Raw genomic sequence first — 21,913 nt, forward strand, 5'->3', positions numbered from 1 at the left:
TGGGGACTGTGATCCCTGGGATGCGCGTACTCTCCTTCCTCTGCTGTCTGAACCGGTGATGGGATAGCGAGCCCGCGGGCACGCGAACTCTCCCGCGGCAGCCTGAACGGGTGATGGTGGGGAAGGCGAATCCGGGTCGGTGAACCCAGGGATGGGCGAACTCTGCGTGCTGACCGAATGGTGGGGACTGTGATCCCTGGGATGCGCGCACTCTCCTTCCTCTGCTGTCTGAACCGGTGACGGGACAGCGAGCCCGCGGGTGCGCGAACTCTCCCGCGGCTGCCTGATCGGGTAATGGTGGGGACAGCCCGTGGGCGGGCGAACTCACCTCCTCCGGCTGTCTGAACGGGTGATGGTGGGGAAGGCGATCCCCGGGATGCGTGAATCCTCCGCCTGCTCACCGAACGGGTGATGGTGGGGACAGCGATCGCCGGGACACGTGAATCCTCCGCCCGCTCACTGAATGGGTGATGGTGGGGATGAAGAGCGCAGAGCCCGCGGGCGCGCAAACTTTCCTCCGGCTGTCTAAACGGGTGATGGTGGGGACGGCGATCCCCGCTCACCGAATGGGCGATGGCGGGGACAGCGAGCCCGCGGGCTCCTCTGGCTGTCTGAACGGGTGATGGTGGGGATGACGAGCCCGCGGGTGCGCAAACTCTTCTGGCTGTCTAAACGGGTGATGGTGGGGACGGCGATCTCTAGGATGCGTGAATCCTCCACCCGCTCACCGAATGGGCGATGGTGGGGACAGCGAGCCTGCGGGCTCCTCCGGCTGTCTGGATGGGTGATAGGGACAGCGATCCCCGGGACGCGTGAATCCTCTGCCCGCTCACCGAATGGGCGTTGGTGGGGACAGCGAGCCCGCGGGCTCCTCTGGCTGTCTGAACGGGTGATGGTGGGGATGACGAGCCCGCGGGCGCGCGAACTCTCCTCCGGCTGTCTAAACGGGTGATGGTGGGGACGGCGATCCCCGGGATGCGTGAATTCTCCGCCCCCTCACCGAATGGGTGATAGTAGGGCCAGTGAGGTCGTGGGCAGGCGAACTCTTCTGGCTATCTGAACCAGTGATGGTGGGGATGACGAGCCCGCGGGCGTGCGAACTCTCCTCTGGCTGTTTGAATGGGTGATGGTGGGGATGGCCATCCCCGGGATGCGTGAATCCTCCGCCCGCTCACTGAATGGGCGATGGTGGGGACAGCGAGCCCGCGGGCACGCGAACTCTCCTCTGGCTGTCTGAACGGGTGATGGTGGGGACGAGTTAAAGGGCGTGGGAACTCCTCCTCCTGACTGAACGGGTGATGGTGGGGAAGATGAACCCGTGGGTGCGAGAACTCTCCTCCGGTTGTCTGAACAGGTAATGGGTGTGCGAATTCTCCACCGGGTGACTGAACGGGTGATGGTGGGGACTAGGAGTTCAGGGGCACGGACTCTCCTCCCTCTGACCTAACGGGTGATGGTGGGGACTAGGAGTTCAGGGGCACGCGAACTCTCCTCCTGCTGACTGAATGGGTGATGGTGAAGACGAAGCGGGGTGGGAGGGTACGCGCGAACTCTCCTCCCACTGACCGAACAGTGATGGTGGGGACAACGAGCCCGCGGGTGCGCGAACTCTGCCGGCTGAGCGAACCGGTGTTGGTGGGCACAGTGAGTCCGGGGATGGTGATCCTGGGGGCGGTCGAACTCTCTGCTGGCTGACTGAACTGGTTTTGGTGGGGACGGCAATCCTTGGGATGGGCGAACTCTCCACCCGCTGACCGAACGTGTGATGGTGGGGTCAACGAGCCCGGGAGCGCGCGAACTCTATGCGAACTCTCTGCTGGCTGACCGAAGGGTGGTGATGCTGGGGACAGCAATCCCTGGGATGTGCGAACTCTCCACCCGCTGACCGAACGGGTGTTGGTGGGGACAGCGAGCCCGGGGATGGCGAGCCTGGGAGGGCGCGCGAACTCTGCCGGCTGACCGAGTGGGTAATGGTGGGGACGGCGAGCCTGGGGGTGCGCGAACTCTCCGCCGGCTGATGAGCGGATGATAGTGGGGACGGCGAACTCTCTGCCTGAAGACCGAAAGGATGATAGTGGGGATGGCGATCCCGGGGACGGAGAGCCTGGGGGAGGGGGGACGCACAAACTCTCCGCCCGCTTACCGAATGGATGATGGTAGGGATGGTGATCCCGGGGCCTTGTGAACTCTGTGGTCTGACTGAACCAGATTGTAGTGGGGATGGCGAGCCCCAGGATGCGCGAGCTCTCCACCCGTTGATTAAGCGGATGATGGTGGGGACTGCGAGCCCGGGAATATGCTGCTCTCTGCCACTGTCCGATCTTAAAGCGTGACGGTGGGTATGGTGAACTCTGGAGTTTGCCAACTTTCCACTCATCCCACAAGGATGAACGTGGGGATGGTGTACGTGGGGTACACGAATTCTCCACCGGGTGACTGCAGAGATGACGGTGGGGACGGTGAACCTGGGGGCCACACTAACTGCCTAGGCGTGACCGAAGGGATGAAGGTGGGGGCGGTGAGCGAATTCTTGTCAGCTGACCTAACGGATGACGGTGGGGACAGTGAGTCTAGGGGTGCGTCACTCTCCACTGGTGACCGAATGCATGACGGTGGAGGTGGAGAGCTGGGGAAGTGCAGACTCTCCGCTGCCGGGTGACGGAACTGGATGACCGTAGGGACTGTGAGCCCGGGACGCGTGGGTAACCACATGAATGAGGTTGGGAATGAGAAGCTGGGGATGCACGAACTCTCCGTGTGGCGACTGAACAGATGGCGATCCGCGGGGCGCGCGCGCACTCTCCGCTGCTGTAGGCGGATGAGCAGCTGTAGTCCTCTTGCCACCTAGTGGTTTGGAGTTTCCTCGACATGTGCATGGGTCACTGCCGTTGCCATGGCATCTGTGTTGAGGAGGCTGTTGTCCTTGGGTCTCACTCCTTGATTTTCCTCATCTTGCTCATTGCCATCCCCTCAGGCCTTCCTGGGCAAACCTGGATGCATATTCTGTGTCTCTGGTGCAACTGGTCCTCTTGCCGCCCGGCTGTAAGTGCCTCTGCCGCTGCACCCTGCCCACCAGAGTTTCGGTACTGGGCTTACGCTGCATTTGCTGGTGCTTGCACTTCTAGGACTGACCCCCGGGGCTCCAGGTCCTTCCTAGTTTTCCGCTCTCTTCGGGTTAATCCTGCCGCTGTATTTGGGGCCATTCGGTGGCATTGTATTGCCTTGTATGGTTAGCCCTGCCATGCTTGTCGCCTTGAACAGTGACTCCCCCAGCCGGTCTCCCTCAGCATCGCCACTGCACTGTGTTTTCCCTTACGCTGCCAAGGGCTCTCCTGGGTGCCTCTTCACCGCAGGCCTGCGTACACACCTTTCTTCCTTGCCGTCATTCCTGTCGAGGAAAGCCAAATCCATTTCTTTCCTCGAGCCATTTTACTGTTCCCAGAACCTTCATCGCAAAGATGTTCTTGTCCCTGCTGGCAGGTGTAGCTGTTGAGAGGATGTCTAGGTCACTGCTACCTGCGTGACTGCCTGTGCAGTACTGGGCGGGGTGCCGGGTTCTGTGTTCTCCCGATGCGGGCAGGCAGCCCGGCCACCACTTGGACTCCTGCTCTTGGCTGCAGCGGTGATGACGGCTGCGGCAGCTTGGCTCCTCCTGTGGTTGGGCTGTAACACTGCCACTGATGCGGTGGGGCTGCTCCAAGCTCCTCACTCACCCACCCACCTTGTTTTTATCTTTTTAAAATTACCTGCGGAGCTAGTTCGGGTATAATTACATTCCTGTACTAAACTTTTGTGGTGATATAGTTCAGAGAATTCTTGTTTATGCAGGGACTGTTGATAGCTTCTCCTTTTTCCTTTTTCTTCCCCAAGTAGTGACATATCAGTGAATGTACGTACAGTGTATTGGAGGACATAGTCTTTCAATTCCTGGGATTTCTTTGAGAGTCTGCTAATTGGAGATACTTTAGGACAGATTTTTTTTTTTTTTTGACAGAGTGGATAGTGAGAGAGAGAGACAGAGAGAAAGGTCTTCCTTTTCCATTGGTTCACCCTCCAATGGCCGCCACGGCTGGCGCGCTACGGCTGGCGCGCTGTGGCCGGCGCACCGCGCTGATCCGAAGGCAGGAGCCAGGTGCTTCTCCTGGTCTCCCATGGGGTGCAGGGCCCAAGCACTTGGGCCATCCTCCACTGCCTTCTTGGGCCACAGCAGAGAGCTGGCCTGGAAGAGGGGCAACCGGGACAGAATCTGGCGCCCCGACCGGGACTAGAACCCGGTGTGCTGGCGCCGCTAGGCAGAGGATTAGCCTAGTGAGCCGCGGCGCCGGCCACTTTAGGACAGATTGTAAAATCTGACAATATGTTCCAAAATACTAAGGTTTTTCTCTAGAATCGTGAAACTAAAAACAAATTAAAAAAAATGATTCCTGTTCTGTTTACACATTACAAATTTTCTTTCAAAGATCTCAAATATAGAAATGATATATTTCTGGGTAGCTTCAACTAGAAGAACAGTATAATTTTTGAATAATTCCATGTATAAAACACCATTTCCTCTTTGCTGCACACACATTTTTGAAGAGGCTACCCAGAGTTAGTAACGGTGTTACCAATCTTTGTGGGATGAGCAACTGGCCCACTAGAAACTAGTGGTGCCATGGGCTGTCCTGAGACAATTGTATTCTCTTTCCTGAAAATAGGAACCTTGAAATGCTGAGCTGATTAGATAATGATGATGAATCCTTGGTCTGAAGTTTCATATAGGGGTGTGGCCAGGTTGACCACCAGCATAACAGATATGTAGCCATGTACAAGTTGGGAAAGAGAGAAGCCAGGAGACAGGGGAGGGAGCTGGTCTGCAGAGAGAAGCAATGCAATGCAGTAGACACATGGACACCCAAGAGGGCCAGTGACATGAGCCTCTCTGGTCCAACTCAAACTCTTTTTTCCCCTTGGATATCTATCATCCCTGAGATCTTTGTTGTAGCCTTTTCATAACATTCCTTCTGTCATTTCACTTGGGCAAGTGGAGTGTTTCTGTCCTATAACTGAGATTCAGTGTCTCTAGAATCAGGTGTCATAGTCTTATGTAATTGAGCTCTTAATGACTCAATGGATTGAAAGGCACACAGAAAATGATGATGACTAGTGAAAAATAAGTGTATGTTGGGATACCCTTTAGTCAGTGTCTTACTGCAACCCACTTTCTTGGGAACTAACCCATTCCTTGAACCTGTTATTAATTCCTTCTTACAGCACTGCCCACAATTTCCCAATAATTACCTCACACTAGACCCCAGCTCTTGAAAGTTCCACCATCTCTGCACTGCCATACTGAAGATCAAGTCTCCAGCACATGGGGGAAGAACCGTATTCAAAACTTAGCACATGTTTAGCAATGTCCCTAACCTCTGCCCGCAGATGTCATTGACTTCTTCCCAATAATGACAACCAAAAATGTCTTCAAACATTGTCACAGGTCCCCAAGATCATCCCTGGCTGATGACTATTGTGCTAATCCAATTGGAGTCCATTATTAATCTCACCAAAATCTGCTGACTGGGAAGTTTGTGGTCTTGTTAGGAAGGGGTAAGGTGGAGAGTGGATGAGGGAGAGGTGGCTACAAATGTCTGCTGTGCCAAAAATTCTAATGAGGATCAAAATGGGCCAAATCTGGTAAGATGACTAAGTTTTTGCTAAGACTCCAGTTAGTATATTGTGGCATTGATATTTTATATTAGAAACTAAGTTCGAATGTTAAACTTTTTGTTGATAAATTCTGTGGGCTTGCCAACTCTAGGTTGAGTATTTTCTGTTTTATGTAGTTTAAGTAGTTTGCCCATCTAAAACTGTTCTTTTTCAATAAGTTTCTTGCCAGAGATTTTCATACTCAATTGGCTTTATCTTCTGTGTGGCTACCACAGCTGCTCCTCACCATGCAGCATTAGCAGACACAGCATGTAATACAAACTGTATACATTTAGCATAGTGGTTTATATACTACAGAATTGTGATTGGCATTTTTCTGAAATATTTCTTTTTCTGTGAAGTAATTCAAATGGAATGCAGATACATTTATTGTTTTGAAATTTTTATGATTTACAAATTAACAAATGTATCCTCTAAAAGGCATTAGATGGCTTTACTTTGGGAGTACCTGTTACCTCTTCCTGGACACTGCCTCTTATTGAAGATCACCTTTCTGTTTTCATGTGGCTGTAATGGGTGCCTAGACATGGCTGTGAATAAACAGAAGTTGATGCTTTTCTGTCACAATGCAGGCACAGTAGAGGTTGTATGTGTAATGGCTCATAAAGTATCTCCACCAGACCAATACATTGTAATAATATTCATGTGATTTGTTCAGGTGAGTCTATGTCTTCTGTACCTGGCAATACCCAGTGGTCTCAGGTAAGCCATGAAGGGCTCCAGAAAGGAAACCCCACCTCCCCATTTTTTGCCTTGCCTATAGTTGTATTGTGTTTGTGTACTATAAAGATTTATTTATTTATTTACTTGTTTATTTGAAAGGTAGAGTTAGAGGAAGACGGGGAGAAAGAGAGATCTTCCATTTGCTGGTTCATTCCCAGGATGGCCGCAATGGCTGCAACTGGCTTTGGGTCCGGCCAAAGCCAGGAGCCTGGAACTCTATCCAGATCTCCTGCGTGGGTGACAGGAGCCATCTTCTGCTGCTTTTCCAGGTGCATTAGCAGGGAGCTGGATTGGAAGCAGAGCAGCTGGGACTTGAACCTGGCCCACTTGGGATGCTAGAGTCACAGGTGTCGACTTAAACTGCCATGCTACCTCGCTGGCCCCTTGTAGTCATCTTTACATGAGTTTGAAAAAAAAACATTCTTCTCCAGTCTTCCCCTGTGGGGCTTAAAGTTTGACCAAATGGCTTGACTTTATACATATCCTTCATAGAACTGTTAGAATTCCTTGTTCCTCTTAAGGTTTTCTCTGTCCCTTGGAAAACAGGTAGGGGCAGAGGCATCTAGAAATAGTATATGAACTAAATTCACTAAGGTAGGATGGGAGGGAAGGGGCTCATTTTACTGTGGTGAAGGAGAAAGAGGCAGAGCAAAAAGATACACTTTTTTTTTTTTTTTTTTCCCCCAGGGAGCTTTTGGCAAAGCTCTACTTCTAGGAGAGAGACACAGCCAGCTAGGCTGAAATGATTTGAAGTCCAACCCTGAGTAGTCATATTTTACTGTTTCTCACTAACTGGGCCCTTGGAGCTATTTCAGTAGGTGGTGCTCTTGTGCCATGGTCTTTGGAAAGGTCTTGTGAGCACCATGGCTGGTTCCAGAAGCCTGTGTCCCCGTGGATCCCCTTGGCTGACTGCCAGGCACACCACCTGGAGAGCATCAAGGGGCTGGTTTTGCTGAGACGTTTTTCTGCCTGTTTGGAAATGAGGTGGTGAATTCAGGTCTTCACCTTCTCCAACTTGTCTGAGCTCTGCTTTCCAAGGAGAAGCTAAGTGAGAGGTTTGCTAACCTTCTTAAAAACAAAGTTGTGCTTCCTATCTTTATACAAATGATTGTTGTTGTGTGTTACACAGGTTTCCAAAACCATCTTAAACATTGTAATTCACCCATGATCCCCCCAAATCAGTTTCCTTCCCACATAACTCCTTCTTGTTTCTTTATGTTTTCCTCTCTTTAGCTTCAGTAGTGACATGCACGTGTGTAAGCGATGAAGAAATATAGATGAAAACTGCTTTCAAATAACAGCTAGTAATAACTGTAGCTGGCAGTGAACTCTCTTTGCATTTGCCTGTTGCCTCACTCATTTTGCTGTATAATCAGTTCCTCGGTCCAAAGTTGTTGGGACATGGTGATGGTGAATAAGGAGTCGTAAATTCCATATTTGGTGGTGCTGGGGCAGCATGGTGGATGAGGAAGAGAAATCCAGATCTACAGTCTCTGCTCCAGGAAGAACAAAACTCCAGTTGAAGAAATTGCAAGAAGCATCTAAGGGTCTGCTTTTTCAGCAGTTTTCTGTGGGAGTTGTCTAACGTGGAAGACAATTGCTTTACCATATATTCACTAACTGTTAAGGAAGTGTAAGATGCCTGTGGGTTGGGTTTGCTGCTCTGACCCATTCAGTCACTTGTTGTCTCCAGAGACTGCCAGACAGGTCTTAGGAAGCTCAGCTGGTCTGTACTGCAGTGCCAGAGCTTTGTGACCCAGTACATCCAGTGGGTACTCAGTGTGTTTTCGAAGCCAGATTGCTCCTGATAGCTTCTAGGATTTTTGCTGATGTCTACTTGTAAATGTATATATTTGAGAGCGAGAACGATAGTACTCCTATATGCTAGTTCACTGCACAAGTACCTGCAACATCTGGGGCTGTGCCAAGTTGAAGCCAGGACCCAGGAAGTCAATTTGGGTCTTCAATGTGGATGGCAAGGGCCCAAGTGCTTGAGCCATCTGTACTACCTCACAGGGACTACATTAGCAGAAGCTGGAGTCAGAAGCCAGAGCTGGGTATAAAACCCAGATGCTCCAATGTGGGGTGTGGGTATCTTAATCACTAGGCTAGATTGTCTGCCCCATAAGATTTTCTTTCTGTTTAGTTTTCTGGTCTGCGCAGATCTGTTTTCTGATTTAATTATCTGCACGTACATTTAAATGGTCTTGAGTATTCAGTATGTACTTTTTTTTAAAGAGCAGCCAGGACTCGACGTGGCACCCAAATGGAATGCTGGTGCCACAGGCAGAGGATTAACCTATGCTACAGCACTGGCCCCCGAATGTACTTTTAATGTGAGGACTCATGTATTTCTTGAACATTCTTAGCCTTTTTCTCCTGCTTCTCCTGCACTCTTTACTTTTTTTTGGTGCTGTGACACCCCTAGATGTTTGTGAAATTGTCTTTCATGTTCTTTGATTACTCTTTCTCATATTTTTCTTTTCTTTCTGGACTTCATTTTGAGGGAATTCTTTAGAATTATCTTCAAATTGACCAATTCCTTCTTCAGTTTTGTCTAGTTAAAATGCCTTGTTTACTGCTTTTGTTTGTTTCAGTGATTATAGTTTTCATTCACACAAATTGCAGTGGAGTGTCTTTTAGCCATCTCTCTCTCTCTCTCTCTTTTTTTAAGATTTATTTATTTATTTGAAAGTCAGAGTTACACAGAGAGAAAAGAGAGGCAGAGAGAGAGAAGTCTTCCGTCTGATGATTCACTACCCAGATGGCTGCAACAGCCGGAGCTGCACCAAACCGAAGCGAGGAGCCAGGAGCGTCTTCGGGGTCTCCCAAGGACTTGGGCCATCTTCTACTGCTTTCCCAGGCCATAGAAGAGAGCTGGATAGGAAGAGGAGCAGCCGGGACAAAAACCGGTGCCCATATGGGATGCTGGCGCTTAAGGCCAGGGCATTAGCCCACTGCGCCACAGCGCCGGCCCCAGCCATCTCTTATTTTAATTCTGCCATTTTGTTTTATAATTAATTTCTTATTTTTTTGGGGGGAGTACCTTATATATACTTATTTTGTTGGAATTTTTTTAGCATCTTAAACGTGTTTGTTTCATTGAATTGATTAATTTAATGAAGTAAAATTTGTGATCTAATGACTGATTTTCTTAGTTGCCTTTATTGACATTAAATTTTTTGTTACTTAAAACTTTGATTGAATGACGTGTTTTGAATGAGCTATGTTTTTTATTGTTTTCATTCATTCACTCATTTTTTGCCTCTTTCTCCCTCTCTGCTCACTCTTCCTGTTGAGCAGCCAGAATTCTACTTTGTCTTTCTGGTTTCCATGGCGCCCCAACAGAACAAGCTTTGACAGCGATCACTTAGTTGGTTGAGCAGTCACAGGCTGCTTCACTGAGTTCTTGATCCTGCTGGCATATGTTCTCTGCTCTCCTGTCCACTGACCTTCTTGCAGAAATGGAAGTGGAACAGGGTTCCAGTTACCACCTTCAATAGTGCCTTCAAGCAGTGATGGCCAGTTTTGACTGTCCTTTGTGGCCATATGTGGCCATTAATCTTGTAAGGACCCAGACTTCCAGTTCTGTGGGCCTATGTTTGGATGTGGACCATGGGAGACTCATGGGGATTTGTGTTTCTGTCCCATGTCTATTCCATAGAAAATTAAAAACAATTTTTTTTTTTTAGCTTGCCTGCATCTTTTGAGTTTTCTCTTTCTTCTAAGATCAGACAAGATTGGGTACATTCAGGGAAGTTTGGCCATACGTGAGTTTTCTTTTTCTTTTTCTTTTTCTTTTTTTTTTTTTTTTTTTTTAAGATTTACTTATTTATTTGAAAGAGAGAGAGAGAGAGAAAGAGAGAGAGATCTTCCATCCACTGGTTCACTCCCCTGAATGGCCACAATGGCCAGAGCTGTGCCAGTCTGAAACCAGGAGCCAGGAGCTTCTTCCAGGTCTCTCACACAGGCTCAGGGGCCCAATGACTTGAAGCATCTTCTACTGCTTTCCTAGGCCATAGCAGAGCTGGATTGGAAGTGGAGCAGCCAGGACTTGAACCGGCGCCCATGTGGGATGCTGGCACTGCAGGCAACAGCCTCACCTGCCCTGTGCTGGCCCTGAATTTTCTCTTTCTATACTTTTCCTGTGGTTGATGTATATTTGAAGTAGAGAGAATCCTGTAAAGAATGAATTTACTGTGCTATCTTAACTGGAAGTCACGTGGGCTGAGAGTTTGAAGGAAATTATAGTTAGATATTTGGTTTTATATAGTATTAAAAGCTAACCACAAGACTGCTTTTCTGTGTGAGTTCAGTGGCCTACAATATAATATACAATTACTTAAACTCCTTCTGAGGTTTGCAGGCCTAAAAAGATGAGTGGGATTAGGCAGGTAGGATTTATTAGGATGCTATGGTTCTCTATGAAGATTTTACCTTCTATTTTTTATTTTGAAGGTAATTTTAAAAAATTCCATATATTTACAAATGCCTCAATGCCTGCAATTCAAAACAAAGAGTAACCAAAGATTTCAGGCAGGGTTGTCTACCTTAAGGGTTAAGATGTCCAGGTTCGGCCGGCGCCACGGCTCGCTAGGCTAATCCTCTGCCTGCGGCACTGGCGCCCCAGGTTCTAGTCCCGGTTGGGGCACCAGATTCTGTCCCGGTTGTTTCTCTTCCAGTCCAGCTCTCTGCTGTGGCCCGGGAAGGCAGTGGAGGATGGCCCAAGTGCTTGGGAGACCAGGAGGAAGCACCTGGCTCCTGGCTTCAGATCGGCGCAGTACGCCGGCCGTAGCTGCCATTTGGGGAGTGAACCAATGGAAGGAAGACCTTTCTCTCTGTCTCTCTCACTGTCTAACTCTGCCTGTCAAAAAAAACAAAAACAAAAACAAAAACAAAAACAAAACCAAAAAAACCGATGTCCATGTTCAACAACAGAGTATCTAGGTTCAGTACCTAACTCTGGCTCTTGACTCCAGCTTCCTGTTAATGCAGACCTTGGGAGACAGTGGTGATAGCTCAAGAGATTGAGTTCCTCCCACCCACACGGGAGATCTGGATTGAGTTCTGGGCTCCTGACTTTGGCCCCATTACAGGTATTTGGGGAGTGATCTAGGGGAGTTCTGTTGGATCATCTATCTTTCCCTCCCAAATAGGTATATAAGATTGCAGTCTCTGTGTTTATATTGGCTCCAAGTAACATACTTAACTCTAGAAGGAGTATTACAAAAGTATAGAGGTAGAAATATTAATTCCATGAATGAGCTAAGAGTTTGCCATTTTATAATTTTTGAAAGAGAAAGTAGTGACAATAGAAGCTAGTGATGGCAAACCCAGCAGAACCTGCCTATGGCAGTCAGCACCAAGTCTACATGGTAGTCCAAACTGAGTTTCAGTGACCATATCGTTGATCACATTGGATTGATTTGGTCAATTTATATTTTATTCATTTTATATTTGTTCATTTGTTGGTATTTAGTTTGTATACTTTTTGTTTTATAATTGTGGAAGAGTTGCAAGCATAGAGTTGTACTGGTTTATGTTTGTTGATCTTTAACTGACAGAATAAAAATTATGTTAGATGATACTGGGAACTCTCACCAGTTTCTGTTTCAAGTTTGAGAAACACATGTCAAATGGTAACTTAACTCTTCCTGTGCAGGGCAGTAAGTGTCCTGCGTTTGATTTCTGTGTTTTTGCCTTACCCTTAACTTGCTATTTCTCGTACTCTCTAACCTTGCTTAGTGCAGGTGTTGTTTCTGTGTGAGAACATCTGACACCTCTGTGCTGAGTTGGTGCCAGCTTCCTAGTACTCCCTACAGCACCCGGCCCTTCCCACAGGGCATTTGTATCCGCTGCGGGTCTCAGCTTCCTTATTAGCTACCGGTTGCTGAAGAGCAGGGAATGCCACCATCTTTTCATTTGTGGTATTTTTCAGAGTTCCCATCTCCTAGTGAATGTGGGGGCTTCTCTATAAAGCTCACTTAGTAATAAATTACTAGAGGAATCAAAGGTGGAAAAAGGCAAGAATAACTTGGAGCCAAGTTGACAGGTGACAAAGACAGGAAGATTACTAATGTGCTCCCATACTCAGCTTTCTAACTGATCTAATCAAGAGCCAGCACAGTCTCCTATCAAGTAAGTGAAGTGAGGTCAGGAAGAAGAGGAAAGTAATTAATCATCGTGTGTCGTGGAATGTGTGAGGGAAGACTGGTATTTTTGAGTCCTAGTGGTGGTTCTTGGTGTCCTGATGGAGGACAAGGTCTAGAGTATCTGAGCAGTCCTGAAGACAAGCCCCGTGGCAAAGGGATGCTGCTCTGTTGAAGCCAGGCCAGAGAGAGGCGCCCACTGCTGAGGACGGAAGTGGGAGACTTGGAGGTCAGCAAGTTCCCGGAGTTGTCTGCTAGATGGAGTTTCCTTGACTCCTTGCTGAGCCGTCTGAAGAGCTCAGACACATACTGCGCACCTGGCTTGCAGTTGATCCTCCAACCCCGTAGGCCAAGGCTTTGTTTATGATTGAGGTTTGTTTGAAATTATCTGCAAATTTCAGGTCTGTGTTTCTGATTAGACTCTATCTGAGGTGCAACCCCACTGACTCAACAGAAAAAGCCAGCTCCTCCTAGTGGAACTTTTCTGAAAACCTCATTGTTTTTAGAGGGAAAAATCCTTTCATAAGCACTTCAAAGGAACAAGAATATTTTATTGTGACTTTCAAAAAAAAAAAAAAGGGTGAGGCCAAACATGGGCAAATTGACCAGTATTATTTAAAATAATGAAGCAAAGAAACACTACGTTTCAGTAAATTTGAAATACTGATATCAGACTTTCAGCAAGGAAGGGGAAGAATGTTGTTGTCAAGCTCAGGCATAGTTGGACATAAGTTTCTTAATTTTTATTTGGTCATATTTTGGGTTTTAAAAATTATTAATCGTCATTCTTTTACTTTTTTTTTTTTTCCATTTTATCTGAAAGGTAGAGAGACAGATTGAGGTCTTCCATCTGCCAGTTTATTCCCCACATGCCCATAACAGCCAGAGCTGGACCAGGCCAAAGCCAGGAACTCAATCCATGTCTCCCATGTGGATGGCAGGGACCCAAGTATTTGAGCCTGTTGTCTCCTAGAGTGCACATTAGCAGGAAGCTGGATCAGAAGCAGAGCCAAAACTCAGACCCAGGCACTCCCATTTGGGGTATGGGTGTCCCAAGTGGTGTCTTAGTCACTGAGCCAAATACCTGTTCCTTTTAGGGGGTTTTAAATAGTTTTTGACAACGGCATTGTGCCACTGATTGATGACATTGATTGAAGGCCCAGTATTTGATTTGTCTGTTTTTCTTCTTGCATAAACAGATTGTTTTATAGCATTCTGTGTATAAGTCCCTTGTTTGGTGCTTACTTTACAAGAGAAGGGATTTAGCTGACTCATGCTCAGGGGAAATAGAAGACATTTTAGTGTTCTTTATCAGGCTGCTATTTTAAGAAGTTTGGCCAGTGGAGATGTTTCAGAACAAAGGAAAGCAATTTCAGATCCTCTTGGCTGCCTGACAGGTACCATATACAGCTATTTTTGATACTATGTGGTTTATAATTAGCTTTGTTTTAAATGTTGACAATCTGAGAATCACAAGCCTTCTGTCAACAGACATCAGTCTGAATTTTATCTGTTATATGACAGACTCAGTGGTTTTGTTTCTGACTTACCTTTCACATAGTGGTTCAATACCTATTTATCAAGCTCTTCACTGTATGCCGGGTCCTGTGCGCATCTGTGGTTTTCAACATGTGCTCAACAAACTGGGTTCTGGGCTGATATATCAGCAAGGATGTGTTTGACTACAAGGAAGGCAAATCCAGTGAAAGGTGGCGTAAGCAAAAAGGAAGTTCCCATGATAGCGAGGATGCTGGGCCGCCTGTAATCTGTTGGCCAGTCCTCTCCTGGATCTTACAGTGGCTGCTGTAGTATTAGAAATTACATGAAGACATACAGTGTCTAATATGGAAAAACGGTAAACTTATTTAAAGTTGAGGAAAACTCTCTCAGAAACCTTTGAACCAGAGTTCAGTTCTCATGGTGTAGAGTTAAATGACATGCCTATTTGTACAGCTGATTGGAGGGAAAATGGAAAGACCAGTACTGGTGTAGACCAGTCATTCTCAAAATGTGGCTTGAGGACTTTAGCTGTCTCTGAGACCCTTTCAGGAGCTTTCCTTCTGAGAGCAAAACTACTTTTATAATGATGTTAAGACATTATTGGCTATGTCTGCTCTTATTGTCTATTGTACAGTGGCGTTGTCAAAAGGTTGTATATGATCTCATCACTCTGGCAGTTAATGGGGTGTATGCTTATATATGCTTATACTCTAAAATTATCTCAGTTTTACTATCTAATATGGTAAATATTGATACGTACATTCACAAAAGCTCTTTGGGGTGCTCAGTAGTGTTTGTGAATGGAAGGCAGTCCTGAAAACAAAATGAAATCCACTCGTCTACATGCATCAATATTCTTCCCTGGCACTGGGGAATCCCAGTCTCCCCCAAGATGTGTGGTGGTGAGCGTCAGACAAAACAACGAGGAAATGGAGGGTTTAGTGATGAGGGGCAAGCTGCAGAGTCTGCAGCATGTTGTGGCGGGGGGAGGAAGCTTGGTGGGGTGCAGGCTGAGCTCCAGGCCCTAACCGGAGATATTCTAGATCTGTCAGCTTTAAAACAAATTGTGGTAAAATATAAATAACATAGAATTTAAACATTTTAACTATTTTAAAGTGTAAATTTTGTGGTATTAACTATATTAACATTGTTGTATAACCATCACTACTATCCATCTCCAGAATTCTTCCATTATCTGAAATTAGAACTTTAAACTCAGAAAGCAATAATTTCATTACTCCTTCCTCCCATGAATGCATTTGACTGTCTGTCATGTGGGTGTTAGGAACTCAAGTACTTACGTCGTCATCTGCTGCTTCCCAGATACATTAGAAGGGATCTGGATCTGAAGTGGAGTAGCCAGGACTCAAACCAGCACTGCAATATGGGATGCAGTTGTCCCAAAAGGCGGCTTAACCCTCTGCACCACAATGCCCGTCCCAGTGGGAATTTTTTTCAACTTCTCAGAAAACCTAAAAATGGTTATGTTCTAAGGTTTCCCCAGATGGGACAACCGTTAGAGATATGAAAGTGCCTTTCAATAGTGATGCTAATGAAGGGCCTGAAAAGTCTGGGGTTATAGCAAATTTTTCCATCCTGAAAAAGGAAATCATTAATTAGAAGATGGAAATAATGTCAAGAGTGTTAAAAAAGAAGCCAGAGTTGCTGGTTCATGCCATTCCTTGTCACTAGTCCCAGTCGCAACGCTGTGTTGATGGGACATCCTGCACAGCCCTGCCTGGGCCTGCAGGGTCTTCTCTCTGGAGTCTGGCTGCTTTAGTGGTCGTATGTTCAGCTGGGGCTTTACTTTGGGAGCACTTCTCTCTGGGGCTGCTTTGCCAGGTGGTTATACTTCCTGATTTAAAGATGAGGGAGAGGAGTTGGTTGGTTGTTTAATGAGTTGGTGCTTTGCCCTAAATTGTCACCTAGTGGTTTCTTCCCTTGTTACCTTTCTTCAGAAACTGCTAAAATGTTGATGCTTTATCTCCTTCTTTCACTGTATTGAGTTGTATTTGGTAAGTTCCATATTCCTTGTGCAGCACATTTTCCATGAGGATTTTTTTTAAATATTAATTTTATTTATTTGAAAGGCAAAGTTACACAGAAGCTGAGAGAGAGAAAGAGAAAGAGAGAGAGAGAGAGAAAGTCTTCCATCCGCTGGTTCACCCCTCAAATGGCTGCAGCGACCAGAGCTGGGCTGGTCCGATATGGAGCCAGGAGCCAGGAGCTTCCTCCAGGTCTCTCACGCATGTGCAGGGGCCCAAGGACTTGGGCCATCTTCTACTGCTTTCCCAGGCCACAGCAGAGAGCTGGGTCAGAAATGAAGCAGCTAAGACTTGACCTGGCGCCCATATGGGATGCCGGCACTGCAGGCGGTGGCTTTACCCGCTATGCTACAGCGCCAGCCCCTGCCAAGAAGTTTTAAAATATTTCTCCTAAAGGACAGAAGTCACTGAGATGAGTTAGCACCAAGTTATTACCTCTTCGTCACCTGCTGTACTTTGAATCTATGCCATGTCATCTTGGGGACTCAGGCCATGAGGACCCCTGGAAAATAGTGTATCTTTGTACCCTGGTGATTTGTCCATAATAAAGTAATTAGAAAGCCACAAAATAACTTTTGAGCATCTTGCAAGTCAGAGATGGCCAAATGTATCAGCTAACTGCATTTGGATCCAGGTCCTTTTCAGTATCTGGGATGTTTGCTGATAGATGTGCCTTGTTCTCTATCCCTCCTGTTTACCTCCTGCTTCTGTAGAACTCCCTCTGACCCTGAAGGGAACAGGGACCTGGGCAGGCATGTGGGACCCCTCACTGGTGACTCATTTCCATTCTGGCGTCTGGGTCTTTCTGCTCATAGGACTCTCCTTTGTCTCCTCTGTGTAGAAATTTCTTAAGGTCATTTTATTTTCTCCTGGAAATACATAATGAGGGGACTAATAGCTTCTGTTGCTTTTAGTCTGCGTATGTGGAGAAGGTGAAATCATGGTTTGTTTTGATTCCCTCAGGACTGGGTAAATGTGCTGAAAGAGCAATTACTCAAGAAATGGAAAATGTGGATTTCCTACTGAGTTTCCATGCTATTTGCTTTTGCCACATTAGTGTATACAGTGTGTGTGCAAACTACTTGTTAAAATCCTGGGTTTTAAGGGAATGTGTTATTCAGATACTGAACAATAAATACATCTCGAAGAGCTCATAATGAAATAAATTTGGATATAGAAACTAGTAGAATTACAAGAAAGTAAAAGTTTAACATTTAGGGTAAGAAAGGATTATGGTATTGATAAAAGAAGTCACCTCTCACTTGTCTAATAGATTTACAAATTAACTGGGTTAGAAAATTAATTTTGAGAAAAAAGTTTAAATTATCATAAATTCAAAGAATTGGTTCCATTTTATAAGGCATGCATTTTTTTGTTAACGGCGCTGTGTGGAAGCTGTCTCATTGTGTCTATTTGAGTATGGCACTCTCTTATTCCTCTTTCTAATAAAGGATATGGTCATCCCAAGCAGTGGACTAACCCTTGCTATAACAACCTGCCCTCATTTATACTTTTAATTATTGAGAAATGAATGCATAGAAGGAAGTCTTTAAAACTTTAAAAAGTTTATGGAAAATATATATTATTAAAAAACTGTATGGATTTCAAAACTTTTTCCACCAAAACAGATTTATCTTTTAATTACACTTTTCCATAAACTTTTTGAAGGTACCCTTAGATGTTACTGGCTTACAGTCAAGAAGTGGAAAATTGCCAGAATTGCCAGAAAATGGCTCTCAAGCCGGTTCTGGTCTCTGCTGCTCCTCTTCCCATCCAGCTCTCTGCTGTGGTCTGGAAGAGTGGCGGAGGATGGCTCGGGTCCTTGGGCTCCTGCACCCCTGTGGGAGACTAGAGGAGGCTCCTGGCTCCTGGCTTCAGATTGGCACAGCTCTGGCCGTTACGGCCGTTTGGGGATGAATCAGCGGATGGAGAACCTCTCTCTCTGTCTGTCTCACTGTCTGTAACTCTGCCTTTCAAATAAATAAATAAAATCTTAAAAAAAAATAAACTTTCTTTGAAGGATAGTTTGTAATTCAAGAATTTTTCTATTTAGAGAGAGGTGAGAGGTGATGTTGAAATATCTCACCATGACCGGAATTGATTTTTTTTTTTGCCTTACAATTAATGTCATTTTCATGTTATATGTTCTCATTTTATCATCATGAAATGACCTTCTTTACCTCTGATTTTTTTTTTTTTTTTTTTTTTTTTTTTTTACTGCAAAGTCTGTTTCATGAAGTTTATTTGATTCCTTTGGTTCATTTTGCATGGTATTATTTTTCCTGTTCTTCGTTTGGCCTCTCTATAACCCTGTATCTGTATGTTTTAGATGTGTCGTTTGTAACAGCTATAGTCTTTTTTAGAATTCAAAAGTGCTAATCTTTGTTTCTTTGCTTGAAGATTCAATCCCTTATTTTAATCCATTAATTTATAATGTAATTTCTAGTATATTTGATTTTAAATCTATCTGTGCTTTTTATTTATCTTGTTGATTTCTTGTGTTCCTCTTTTTCCTTCAATATTGCCCTTTTGAGAGTCTTTTTCTTTACTACAAATTTTTCTGCTCTGATTAAATTATATACCCTTTTTAGTATTCTATTAATGGATATCCTAGAAATTACAACAAAATAATAGCAAATTGTTTCAGTTTTAGTATATCATAAAGGCTTTATTTCACCTTTATTTTTGAAGGATATTTTAACTGGGTATAGAATCCTAGGCGAGGTTAGTCCCTTTCCTATTTCATTGCATTGAGGGCAGTTGCTCTTGCTCTTGCTCTCTGTTGCTCTCTGTCTCTTCTCTGTCACTCTTCCTTTCAAATAAATAAATCTTAAAAGGAAATATAAAAGCTCTTATGACTTTTTAACCACCTCTTCCTGATCAGCATATGAGTTCCTAGGCCTTTGCAATCCTGTGTGCCAGGATCTTTCTCTGATAATTCCACCCTATCTATCCGATTCTTTGAGGCTTTTTGGATTATGGTTTTTACATTTTTGCAGCTTTATGGAGTAACTTTTAGCAGGAAGATTGGTATCACTTATATACTTACCGTTTTTTGAAGTAGAACAGAAATTGGATGAAATTTTAACTGCCCCACCAGGTATTTACCACATTTTAAGAAGGGAGAGACCAAGAGTTTGAAAGAAGGCTGGCTGCTAAAAATCAGAGAAGCTAGCAAAAAAATAAATCCCAGCTGCTTTACTTCCAGTTCAGCTCCCTGCTAATGTGACTGGGAAAGCAATGGATAATGGCCGAAGTCCTTGGACCCCTGCCACCCACATGGGAGACCTGGATGGAGCACCTGGCTTCTGGCTTTAACCTAGCCCAGTCCTGGCTATTTCAGCCATTTGGGGATTGAACCAACAATGGAAGAGCTCTTCTTTCACTATGAACTCTGCCTTTAAAATAAATAAATCTTTAAAAAAAGTATAAAATCTTGATAATTGTTTGAACTAGTTAATGAGCTATCTAAGGGTTCATTTGGTGGCTTTATTATTATTTGTGCATTTAAAAATATTCATTAATTATAGAAATACGAGAAAGAAACATCATTAGCAAAATTTCAGTTGAACACATAGCCTGTGTGTAAATGAGACCAGAATAAGCTATTGTTCCCATTTGGTGGAAGTCTGCTGTTTTTGAGTGGTGTCAGACGAATAGGCATAAACTTCCATTTATCTCTGTAGCCTATTGCCTAGTAATCTGTTAGATGTCTGCTACTCCCCAGCTTCTAAGGATGAACGCCTTGATTCACAGTCTCAGCAAGACCTAGAAAAGAGAAGGGTAGTTCTTCAAATACGAGGTGCGAGTGATAATCTCAAAAGAACAGGAAAGGAATGCTGGGTAGGCAAGCCCACAGCTAGCCACTATTTTTCACTTGCTGGCTTCCCACGACATTGAAACCTGCCGCTTTCCATAGAGTTTTAAAAACATTTCCGATGAACATAATTTATCCCTCTTTTCCTCCAGAAGGAGAGGTAGTTCAAAGTAATGCCCTGTTAATGCATCTACCTTCATTTCCAGGAGTTCTGGATAATGTCAGTTCCTCTTTCCATTTCCATCTCTGTTATACTCTGTCAATTCTAGACTAAATAGAATATTTATCTACTAATAATATACTAGATAGGAAGAGACAGAAAGAGGAGAGTGTTGGAAGATTGTATGATATAGATGGCGTCCCAGAACCTCACTCATGCATTCTGACCATGCAGGCACAGTTTGCACAGGATGATAGAGGGCTGCTTTGTAGCTTGGAAGATCAGGGCAGTCACTGAGGCCTGCCACGGGCTCTTTCCAGAACACAGTTCTTCCATGCGTGGTTTAGTGTATGTGCTGCTGAGGCGAGCACTGCATGCATGTTGTATTTGTTGGGTGACAGAACTGAGTGACAGAGTGCTTCAGCATGGGCCAGCTGTGCAGTGACTCTTCCCCTCAGCTCTACCTGTAGTTTTTATTGACAGACATGGGTAAAAGCAGATAAATGGTATAAAACCCGTGCAGTATATACTGCTTTCAGGATCTTAGTGATGTAAGTCAAGCATCTTGCCTTTTTTTTTTTTTTTTTTTTTTTTTTTTTGGACAAGCAGAGTGGACAGTGAGAGAGAGTCAGAGAGAAAGGTCTTCCTTTGCCGTTGGTTCACCCCCAATGGCCACTGCAGCCAGCGCACCATGCTGATCCGAAGCCTGGAGCCAGGTGCTTCCTCCTGGTCTCCCATGTGGGTGCAGGGCCCAAGTACTTGGGCCATCCTCTACTGCCTTCTTGGGCCACAGCAGAGAGCTGGACTGGAAGAGAAGCAACCAGGACAGAATCTGGCGCCCTGACTGGGACTAGAACCCAGTGTGCCTGTGCCGCAGGCAGAGGATTAGCCTATTGAGCCGCGGTGTGGGCCAAAGCATCTTGTCTCTTAGCAGGTACAAAGTACAGTAATTATCACTCACTTTTTGTTCATTATTAATTCTGAGTAATTAGTATGTGTGGCATTAAATTGAAAAGGTGCCAAAAAGTGTACATTGAAACATAAGTTCCCTTCCTGCACTTATTATCCAGCCATTTAGGTTTTCCCATTGTAAGCAAACCCTGGTACTAGTTTTTGGTGTATTTTCATTTTAAAGGGCCTATCTTGGGAATGGTGCTGTGGTGTAGTAGGTTAAGCCTCTGCCTGTGGCACTGGCATTCCCATATGGGTGCTGGTTTAAGACCTGGCTGCTTCTATTTCCTATCTAGCTCCCTGCTAATGATCTATGAATGTAATGGAAGATGGCCCAGGTCCTTGGGCCCCTGTTACCCATGTGGAAGACCTGGAAGAAGCTCCTGTCTCCTGACTTCAGATCCATCCATCTTGGGTCATTATGGCCATTTGAGGAGTGAACCAGCAGATGGAAGACCTCTCTCTCTCTCTCTATGTGTAACTCTGCCCATCAAATAAATAAATAAATTTTTTAAAAAAGGGGGAGACTATCTTGACTTGGGACAGTTCTTGAGATCACAAGAAACTTTTTGAAGTAGCAATCCTGTACATTCATGGGATTCATATCCCACCATCTGGAGTACATGCAAATATCTGTGTACATGCAAAATATCTGTATACGTGCAAATATAAGTACATGAAAAATATCTGTGTCTTCTTCTTCTCCAGGGTCTTTCAACCTGGTAATCTTCAGTAGACCAGTACAGTGTAATGTACCCATTGTAATCTGCCGTGCCCTGAGTTGCTATTGTGGTGGCAGGTGAATGAGAACTGCTTTCTAATGTCCTTATTTTATACCAATGGAGAAATAGAAGTGTCATTT

At 45.2% G+C, this 21,913-nt stretch overlaps 1 protein-coding gene across 9 annotated transcripts in view; it reads left to right on the top strand.

The window, feature by feature from the left end:
* The window catches only part of FANCC (FA complementation group C), a 249,943-nt gene that overhangs the window by 51,813 nt on the left and 176,217 nt on the right, over positions 1–21,913 (top strand). Inside the window, exon 1 of one of the 9 annotated variants that reach the window (XM_070049806.1) lies at positions 21,829–21,850. The exons of the other annotated variants lie outside the window; for them this stretch is intronic. The gene's annotated coding sequence lies outside the window, so the exon portion shown is untranslated. Of the gene's footprint in view, positions 1–21,828; positions 21,851–21,913 lie in introns of those variants that run through there. 9 annotated transcript variants of the gene reach the window in all.

The sequence above is a fragment of the Oryctolagus cuniculus genome, chromosome 1, assembly GCF_964237555.1.
Source record: "Oryctolagus cuniculus chromosome 1, mOryCun1.1, whole genome shotgun sequence".
Taxonomy (NCBI): Eukaryota; Metazoa; Chordata; class Mammalia; order Lagomorpha; family Leporidae; genus Oryctolagus; species Oryctolagus cuniculus.